An 11281-nucleotide genomic window follows, 5' to 3' on the forward strand; every position below is an offset into this window, starting at 1 on the left:
CTGCTGAACAGTGTGTCCCCAGATGCTAGCAGAATATCACTCTGGCTTTCCAGAAACCGTGTCCTAATTGCACCTGCCCATGACCTGACTCTGACATGCCCACTTCAGACAGACATAAATAAAACTAAGAAAATGTATATCTTCCCCCCCCCCCCTTCCAGGCTCTCCCCTCTCCCTACGTTCTTTGTTTTGCCTTTTTTTTTTTTTTTTTTTTTGAGACAGGATCTCACAAAGTCCTGGCTTTGAACTTGCTTCTCTCTGAGCATAACACTGAACTCGGACCCTCCATCTTAGAAGCATCCAAAGTGCTGGTTACTGATGCATGCCACCATGCCCTACTTTCTTTGCTTTCTCTTTTCTTATTCCTATTTTGGAAAGATGAGCTGCTGTTTTAAAAAAAATTGAATACCATCACCCCAGAGGGATGAGATGCTGTTTCTGAGCTGCTTTCTGTTGCTGTGATAAACACCATGACCAACAGCAACCTGGAGAGACAAGGGTTTACTTTACAAGTTATGGTCCATCAGTGAGGGAAGTCAGGGCAGGAACCTGGAGCAAGAGTGCTGCTTACTGGCTTTCTCCCACACTCATGTTCAGTTAGCTCTGTTATACAGCCCAAGTCCCCTTACCTAAGGATGCCACTTTGTACAGTGGTCCAGGCCCTCCTATATCAATTAGTAGTCAAGAAAATACCCCTACAGACATGCCCACAGGTCAATATGATGGAAATTTCTCAATTAGGGTTCCCTCTTCCAAAGTTGGTTAGCCATCACAAGTGGACACCCAGTTTCTTTTTACCAAAGGCAAGAACTGTCCACTCTCCCAAACATAGGTTCTTCCACAGTTACCAGGGCTGGGTGTAGGGAACACCAGGGTCTAGGGTGGATGCTGTTCTCCCAGGGATAAGTCTGAGGAGGCTAGACAGACCTGTAGCTAAATTCTGAAGATGTTCCTTAAAGGAGACATAAATTTTAGCAATGTTCATGGGAGTGGTGCCTTTAAAAGGATAGAAGGGAGGGTTTAAGGAAGAGGTGGCACTGGACACGGGGTCAGATGGCCTAGTGTGTGCACTTGGAAACTGATTCACAGCCAAGGCAGTGGTGAGAGGTCATCATCTCACTGTTACAACTTCTTTGTCATGAGGGGGTCATGGGATTCAGACATGAGAAGGAGACATGGAAGTCAAGGCTTACCGAAGGATCCGAGGAAAAGCCCAAGTTGGAAAACGAAAACAAAAACCTTATAGTCACACCAAGGATAAAGACAAGCTCCAATGATATGATAGAGAAAGGTACATATCTAGAAAGCTGTGGCCAGGGAAGAACTTGAGTGTCAGGTCTTTAGAGATGGCTCAGTTGCAGGAGGTAAAATTCATTACAGGCTGTCTTGGTTACTTTTCTTTTGCTGTAATAAAAACACTGTGAATGGGGCAACTTCTACATGAAAGTGTTTAATTGAGCTTATAGTTTCAGAGACTTGGAGTCCATGATGTTGGAACAAAGGCATAGCAGCAGGAATTGCTGGGCACTCGCTCTAGATCTGAGAAGGGCAGGCAAAGAGAACAGAGAGAAGCCTCAAAGCCCACCCCCATCACACACCTCCTCCAACAAGACTATGCCTCCTAACCTCAAACAGTTCCACCAACTGAGGATGAGGTATTCAAACAGATGAGCTTTGGGAACCATTCTCATTCAAATTATCAAGTCACCGAGGTTTAAATAAAGCAATTATGAGGTATGACTCAAGAAAACTATGGCTTTAGACTTTAGTAGAGAAAGAACTGGAGCAAGGAGCAAGAGACATGCACCAGTCATCAAGGAATGGTTCTACCCTCATTTTCTCAATTCTGCAGACACCCTTGTACAATACAACCCTATCAGCTGCCATCTATCTGAGAAGATGTCTAATTCCCACAAGATGACTCCTTTATCCCAGGGTGTAGCCCTGCCCCCATGGATAACCCCCCCCCCCCCTTCTGGGATGTGGGAGCTGTCTTGTGATGCTTTATTCTCCCCGGGATCCAAGGTGGCTTATGAGCCCGAGCCATAATGTCAATGGTTTCTAGCAAAAGCACCTTCTGCATGCTCATCTCCATGGTGGGGATAAGACTGCCCAGGGAAAAGTACAGAACTTGGCAAGAAGATGGCCTGGTCTATAAACACTACAGGAGAGCCAGCAAGGGGGCAGGATAGAGTGATGAGAAACAGGGGAGCAGCTGCCCTCTCGGGAGCCACAGGGGCCCAGTACATCATGCATAGAATGCTGCCTAGAGGTCAGCTAGCTACTGTGTCAGGGGGAACCCTAGCAGCCTGGAAGGTCATGTTGATATAACCAAAGGGCAGAGATCGTGGAGATCTGGACCAGATCCTGAGTCTGGTAAAAGATGTGTACTGTCACTGGATCTGTGAAGGGCCAACACTTTCCCTCTCACAGATGTTTGGGTTTGGGGGCACAGAAAGGATTCAGTGCTTAAAGGTAAGAAGCAGATCCTCCAAGCAAGGTGGCAGAAGACCAGGCTTCCAGGGCAGGCAGTCATGTGAGACCCCAGGGGCAGGTGTGCCCACTGTAAGCCGGGAACAGCCATTGATGGAAGCAATGAAGATGAATCAGAAGCAAAACGTCCTTGGAATCAGCACACAGGGACCGTTCCTTGTTCTTCCTAAGATGTCCTATAATTGTCCTGAAACAAGAGCGTTCCTTCTCCCCCAGCTCTTACTGAGACACCACAGATAGCTAGAGCTGCTTCAGAGGGAGAACTGATAGCGTCTGTCACGCATCTTACACAGGGAGACTTTGGCTTTATAGTTGCTTGTAGGAACACTCCATCCAGTAGGCAGCTCGCTCCCCTAGAACTCTGCCAGATGGCAACACTCCGTGTATACACTCTGCCAGCACGAAAGCAGAGAGCCCCCACATGGTTCTTAAACACAGCAAGCGTGGTTGAAGAACTAAATGTTAAGTTTTCATTGGTCTGAATTAATTTAAATGGTGGCATTGTCCTGGGGTAATATGGCCCTGGGGAATCCTCCCTGTATGCCTACTATGCAAAGACATCTTTAAGGAAGGCCTGTGAGTCAGGCAAAGACTGGGACTTATCTGTCCGTCAGTAGAGTGCTAGTGAAGGAAATTGTGGAATAACACGGTGGGGGGTGGGGGGGATATGTTGCCCAGGAAACAAGCCAAGCTGTGTGGCTAAGTGACAAATGGAGAGAGAGGTGGGCTGTGGAATGATGTGTGTGGTATAGTTACAAATGGTGGTAGGAAAAGAAGAGAATGTGGAGCACGCACGTTTGTATGTGCATTGGCTCTCAGTAGGAGGGAAGCAATGGGTGGAAGACATGGCCTTTTACCTTCATCACCTTTAGACTCAGGGACGCTGTATGTGCTACTTATTCAGTTAATTAACAAACCAATAAAAAATAGAAGTAAAGACTTGGTTTTACCATATGTATTCAATGTACAGATATATAGACATACACACAGACATATATGAGCTGCAGTTGGGCAGTATGTAAATAAATTGTCTGCTGAAGTGTGTACAGAACAGTTCATGAATATAATTTGACACACATGGACCTGTAACCCTGTTGATCCACCCCCACCCCAACCCCTCCCGTCCTGTAAAAGATGCTAGCTTTGGCTCTGAAGTTTGTTCTGCTAATTAATCTGATTTCTCCCCTCTGCCAAGCCAGGTTCAAATCAAATTGTGCACTTGCTCTCAAATTAGCATAACAAGTCTTACCAGAAAGTCACCTCAGTGTCTTTATTGCCTGGCTGGAAGGCGGGGTAGGCGAGCAGGTGCTGTTTCCATAGTGTTCTGTGGCAGTTTAACCACCTAGGATTTGTGTAATCCCCTTGAACTAAAAAGAAATGTCAACTGAGGGGCAGCGCTGTGTCACAGGGGACCCAGGCTGGGAAGACACCTGCTGTCTAGACTCAGGTTGAGCCCACACTCCCTCCTTCCCCCACCTCAGTCAGACATCGGTGGTCCCTCTCAGGACTATGGAGGAGAGAAGATTGGTGCTGATCCAAAGAGCCTAAAGTCATTTGTGGAGGATTGTCTGGAGGAGAACCCTAAGATTGCTGCAAAGACAAACTGGAAGTCCTAGAAACCCAGTTAGGTCTCTGCTGGGCTCTGAATACTGTTCCCTCTGGCCTCCTACTCCTCCCTCCATGTTGGATGGGAAGAGCTTAGGAGTTAAGAGTCCCACCTGGATTGTGTGACTCAGCTACTCCCTTCCTCTTAGTCGCTAATGTGGGGATCTAGGCAGATTGCTTTACACTGCTTCTCCTCAACTGGTATCATCCAACCTGGCTCTGCCTCCACTCTAGGACCACATTAGATGGAGAGACCTTCAGCTCCACTCTGAAGCCCTGGCTAGGAACCTTGTAGTGAATACAGATGTTAACCATCTGGCCCTGGCCATGCTGCTGCTGCTGCTGCTGCTGCTGCTGTTGTTAAATATTTACCATGAAATTGTAAATTCTATTTACAATTAGAAAGCATTGTATAGGAGCCAAACATCTTCCTGTTTCCCTTAATCTACTCAACTGTGGAATAAGCCAGATTGTTAAAAATATCTAGCCAAAAACTAAAATGAAATTAAAAAGCCAAATGATTTGAGAATATCCCTCAAAAGACTTTCTTCCCTCCCTCCTGCTTCAACATCTCTCAGTAACCAAATGCAAAGTTCTAATGCCCTGGTAACTGTCCTGAGCAGGCAAGAGACCAGTAGGGGAGAGAAATTCTGAAGCCTATGGTAATTCCACAGGACAGGAAGTGAGTATGAGTGTGCATGTCTGATGTGAGGGTATGTGGTGACAACACTATTGATAAGAAGGGGATCCAAAAGCAGGCCACACTAGTACTCAAAATCCTAATAAGAGGCTGTGAAGTCGGGGTGGTGGGTAACAGCAACTTTCAGTGAAGCCATGGGTGATCGCAATGGACAATCTATTGGTATGTCAGTCACTTTTCTCATTGATGAGCCCAAAATACCTGACAAGAAACAATGTATTTGAGCTTACCAAGGGAGACACAGTCTTGGAGAGGCACAGTGGCAGGAGCATGGATCTCATTGCACCACAGTCAGGAGGCAGAGAGATAGATACATGTTACGCTCAGTGCACTTCCCCCTTTCCCTGCAGTCAGACTCCAGCCATCAGTGGTACCACCCACCCTTAGAATGCTCTTCTCTCCGCACTTAAACCTTCCTGGAAACACCTTCATAGACATACCTAGAGATATATTCCCATGGTGATTTTAACTCCAATCTTGTCAGTAATGATGGTTAACCATCACAATGTGGCAAACAGCACAGTGTGAGGTAGAGTTGGGCACCAGATCCCAGGCAGGCCCCTTTAGATTCTGCCTCATAGAAAAACAGTCTTTGCAGATGCATTTTAGTTAAGGATTTTGAGAGTCGGGGCAGGAGTGCTGGGGACTGTGCTGAACTATCTATGTGGGTTCTACATGCAACCACCCCTGTTTCTTATAAAAATGTAGGAAGCTTTGACCATAGATATGAAAGAGAGTCATGTAACTCAGAAGAAGACGAGAGAGAAGCATCACAGGAAGCCAAAGAAGCAAGATTCTTTCTCAGAGCCTCTGAGGATGAACAGACCCAGGAACAACCCAGTTTTTGCCCACTACTGCCTGATCATCAGGCTCCTGACCTCCAGAGCTGCAAACAACAAAGCCATTTGCCTGTTTGCTTGCTTTCCTTCTTTTCACTGTCCTGGAAATCAAACTTAGAGCCTCAAATGTGCCAGGGAAGTACCCTACCTCTGTGTCCCAGCCCCAGTCCCAGCATGCCCCTGCTCCCCCCCACACACACTTTTTTTTTTTTTTTTTTGAGACAGATCTCAATATCAGCTGGCCTTGAACTTATTCTGTAGCCTAGACAGGCCTTGAGCTCCAGGGCCTCCTGCTTCAGCCTTCAGTGTAGCTGAGATTACAGACCTGTGCTACCAGGTCTTGCTAGCTCCATTGATTTGAGGCCTCTGGCATGCACTCATTTGTTCCAGAAGCCTCAAGGGTGCATACAGAGGGGCAGAAGAGAGCGCTGAGGAAGTCGGTAAGGATGGAGAGACATGTAGAAGACAACAGGATGGGGCTTGGGAGGACTGTGGGTGAGGAAAGGAATAGAGAGCTGAATGTCTATAGGATACTCAGGAGGCCCAGAGGCAGTAGGAGCTCTTGCCAGTTGCCAGGGTCACAGCATAGGAGGAAGGTATTTGAGAAAGCTCTTTCTGGAGCCTGGGGGAGGCAGGGAGACCCAGGAGCCCTGCTTTATTTAAGCCAGGTAGAAAGTGGAGGTAAAGCTGAGTAACCATGGGGATCCAGTGTGGTACAGTGCTTTTCCAGACAGGCTGAGGAGGGGCATAGATGGGGGAGAAGCTGTGAGGCTGCTGCAGGGAGCATCACAAAGGAGCCTGCCAGTCCTTCTCGAGTGACTCCTCCTCTGAGAGATGGGGTGCTTTTTTCTCACCTGCATTCTGGGCCCTCGGAGGGGGCACAGCACAATGCATAGGCAGAGATCCTGGGACACACAGGGATCCTGAACACAACGTCCCTGAGAGCAGGCAAAAGCACATTTTTTTTTTGTCCTGTTGGGACTGGGATAATTGGGGCATTAAGGAAAATGCATTTCTCACCTATTTTCTGTCTGATTGAAACGTACTTTGCAGTCATTTAGAGCCCTCACACCTCCTCGAATCAGCGCTCAGCTCACTCAGATGGAGGCAGAAAACTGGGACATCACATGGCTCCTGAGGCTCCCAGGATTTGACAAGCAAAAAAAAAAAAAAAAAAACCAACCTCACCCATATCCTTACCATCTGAAGACACAGCCAGTCTGGGCAGACTAAGCCCCTTGCCTGGCTGCACCCTCCATAAGCAATGTGGCCGTCCAGGGCTCCCACCATTGCCTCAAGACAACTCTGTGTCTTGTCTTCTTTTCTAGATCCCGACAGCACCATCTCAGGAAGGGTCCCGGCTCCATGGTTATTCTTGATTGTAAGACTAGGTCCCATGTGGAATTTAAACAAGGGAGTGCAGCTCAGTGATTGGGTGCTTGTCTATCATGTGCAAGGTTCTAGGTTCAATCCTTCCTCTCTCACACATAGCCATACACACTACACACACATACAGTCATAGACACATATACAGACTCACACACAAAAATATATATATATACACAGAGGCAGGTGGATCTCTGAGTTTGAGGCCAGTCTAGTCTACAGAGTGAGTCCAGGACAGCCAGGGCTACACAGAGAAATCCTGTCTAAAAAAAAAAAAAAAAAAAAGAAAGAAAGAAAGAAAGAAAGAAAGAAAGAAAGAAAGAAAGACACACATACATACATACACAGACTCACACACACAAATATGCACAAACACATTCACATATATACATAAGACACAAATCCACACACACTCAAACATACACATATATGCACAAACACATATACACACATATATACATATAAACACATATAAACATATATGCACATGACATGCACATACACAAGAGGCCTGGACTTTCTTTTCTTTCTTTCTTTTCTCTTTTTTTTCTTTTTTCCTTTTTCTTTCTCTCTCTCTCCATTTCCTCCTCCTCCTTCTTCTTCTTCTTCTTCTTCTTCTTCTTCTTCTTCTTCTTCTTCTTCTTCTTCTTCTTCTTCTTCTTCTTTTGTACAACCATATGAGTTAAGAAGGAAAGGCTAGTCTTTCAAAGAATGTCCTTTTTCTCCAGCCCATACAAATCTGGGTGTGACAGCAGCAGACATATGTAACCCCACACACAATGAGCAAACGCAAGATCATAAGTTCAAGGCCATTGCCTTAGGTTATGTGAGACCCTGTTTTCAAAAATCCAATCTGATAGTTGTAATTGTTTCAGCGACCTAAATAATCTGCCCAGATATTAAGGCAAACTTGAGCCTCACCGACTGCTCAGAGCCTTTCCCTTCCTCCATTTCAAGCCTGAGTAGTAGAAGATGGAGCTGAGAGGTGGGACAAAGCCTCAAGCAGCATTCTTGCTCAACAGTGCTCATCACAGCTCCCTCACTGACACTGATGTGGGTGAGGCCTATGCTCAGCTCTGCGAGCACCAACACCACCACCTTGCCCCAACACCACCCATGCTGAGCTCTCTGCCCTAGACCTTTCTATGTTGGCCAGAGGTCTGTGCACCCAGACCTTCTCAGGGAATGGCCTGACACTCGTCTGCTAGGAGCACTTCTGGCCGCAGGAACAGCCCCAGAGAGCTGTCTTGCCCAGGGCACCCGCTTCTAAACTACTCTGGGTGTTTTAGGCAACCAAGGGTTTGTAACAGAAAACTGTTGTTTCCAGACTCTGGGAGGAGTCTAGCTTTGTCCGTACAGATACAAAGTGCTCCAGTTTGACCTCAGCAGGAAGGGATTTTGATGGCATTGTAGAGAAAGATGACCCTCAGACCATTGCTTCTCCTTGACCCAAGGGGAAGAGACTGCCAAAGCCCTGAACCATGACTGCCTCTTATAACTGGCAAAGCTACCATGGGGGGGAAAAAAAAAACCCTACTGTTTCTCCAACCCCCATGAGAAGTAAAGGAGATAATGAGGTTGTTTCTGACTCGCCTCTTCCTCCCAACTCCTGCACAACTGACATCATCTCTACAGCCTTAGCTGCTCTCCACTGTGCCACCAAGTGGTGGAAAGAGTGGCTTGGAGAGGGGGAGGGGAGGGGAGGCACAGCAAACAGTGCTGGCTTTAAGTGAGAGCAGGTCTCCTGAGTCACAGACCTGTGAACTGGCTCCATGTCACCTGGAGAGCACAGTCTGACAGAAGTGGTTCTGGTAGCAAAACGCTGATGATGTCTCATAGAGCCTGACTGTGTCACACACACACACACACACACACACACACACACAGATGGAGATGGGGCCTATGGCCACCCTGGAGAAAACAACCTGTAGAGCAAGGGGAGGGGGCAAGGAAGCCATGTTGTTAGCAACTGCTGGCACAATGGTAATGAGGGTCCAACACGGTTCTGCAGTCCACTGGGATCTTTGAAGGGGGCTGGGCTTGAACCGATGTCGCTTAGTCTCACCCTGTTAGATCCAGTATGGGCTGGACCCAGGGCTAGAGCTGAGAGGTGTTGGGGTGGCTCAGCCTCAGGCTGCCTTGCTTGTTAGTGAAAGAGCGGTGTTTGGGTTCTCCAGGAAGCAGACTGTGAAGCAGAGCAGAGCTGTCCTCAGGCCACGCCCCTCCCTCCAGACGACATCCCAGCCTGAGTACTCCGCACCTATGCTGCACGATTGTCTTGCCAAGTCTATCACCTCGACCGAATAGAGCGCACTGGCCTCCCTGTTTCCCTCCACCCTCGTCTTTGGGCACAGCCCTCAACTTTTCCTTGATTCCCAGAGTAATCTTCTCAGCACAAATCAGTTTCCTTGACCATACTCAGGTTCATCAGCTAAGTCGATGTAGGAAGAAACTTGTGGGGCCTGCAAGGGTACCGAGGTGAACAGTGCTCAGGAAGCAGGTGCTTAAGGGCTTCGCTGAATAGAAAAGTCTGGGCCAGTGGCTGGGGTGGGGCCTCCATGCTAACCCTCAACCAAACTGGTTACCCAGGACTGCCCTGACCAGGTTCCACATTCAGCCATGCTCCTGAAAATGTCAAGGCCATGCTGAAGAACTTTATAGATGTCACTCTTCACGTGATTTTCAAGACTGTTTACAGAACATTCCAAAACAATAATGGCAAAGCCAAGTTAGCAACAGGATGACTACCATGATATCTATGACTCAAAATACCAGCCAGGGTCTGATTTCAAAAAAAACTACCACAGCAATGTCTCCAAAATATAACAAAGTTAGACATTAAAAGGTTTAGGATATCCTTTTTAAAAAAAAAAAAAAAAAAAAAAAAAAAAGTAAGCACTTAATAGCTATTTATTGGGGCTGGAAAGATGGCTCAGCAGTTATGAGATGCTGCTCTTAACCAAAGTGTCTGCTCTTCCAAAGGTCCTGAGTTCAATTCCCAATAACCACAACCATCTGTAATGGGATCTGATGCCCTCTTCTGGTGAGTCTGAAGACAGCAACAGTGTACTCATATACATTAAGTAAATAATATTTTTTAAAAATAGATATTTATTGAATAAATTCTCTTTGTGTCACGAAGAAAGTATGCCTAAAATATCACTGTGAGCTTTAAATATACATCACCCGGGTTTAGCTCCAGATAAAAGCATAATTTTGAGAAGAGTACAAGGGAGTCTGGGCATTCTGGCCACCCTAGTGCCTGCCCGTGTATTCCTCTGGCTCTAAACCACTCCTGTCTCTGCTTCATTCTCCTGCTCATGTGTTAAAAGCACTGGGTGTTCCTATAAGAGGACTGGATTTGGTTCCTAGCACCCACATGGCAGCTCACAAGTATCTGTGACTCCAGTTCCAAGGGACCTGAAGCTCTTTTCTAAACTTCATGGACACTGCATGACTGCAGTACACACACACACACACACACACACACACACACACACACACACACACACACATGCAGGACACTACTACATATAAAACAAGTAAAATCTTTTAAAAAGAGAAAGATTGTCCGTTAACCCTATCTGCTTGGTGCAATGTAGAATACATATGTCTTAATTCTTCTGGAGCCTTCTTGGCCCTTGGCCCATCCATCACTGGGATACAACAATTCTCTGTATTGCCTGGTAGTGTGGTGCATGTCTGTAATCCTAACACTTGGGAGTCAGAGACAGGATGAGGAGTTCAAATCATCCTCAATTATGTATCGAGTTTGAGACCAACAGGCCTGGAGAGCGACCATTGTCCCATCTATAGATGGACAGCACATGGCCCTAGTGTTCCTCCTTCCTTCCTGGAGGGGAGGAGATAGGGAGCCAAGATGTCGTTCTCATCTCTTCAGACAAGGAAACATTTCCATGGTGAACAGTTTGGCCCTTGAGAAATGGGAGAGTTCAGTGTCTTAAGGATGGCTCTGGTACCTTCTGCTGTCATGGGGACAGAGATTAGCAAACAATATGTGTCCAGGATCTGGAGTTGCTGGAAAGGCCACCCAGAAGGGCCCATAAGTACATCACTATCCAATAGTCACTGAGGTCCCTGGTACACCTAATCCCACAAGTCACCCTGTACTTGCCACTGGGGCCTTTTCCTACAAACAGCAGCTGGTCCCAGCTAAGTTCCATGGCTACCCATCTGCTCCTCACCCTCCTAGACCCGAGATTCACAGGTGTGTCTAAGTCAGCTCTTGTCCTTAGAG

Source organism: Arvicanthis niloticus, chromosome 1, assembly GCF_011762505.2.
Source record: "Arvicanthis niloticus isolate mArvNil1 chromosome 1, mArvNil1.pat.X, whole genome shotgun sequence".
NCBI lineage: Eukaryota > Metazoa > Chordata > Mammalia > Rodentia > Muridae > Arvicanthis > Arvicanthis niloticus.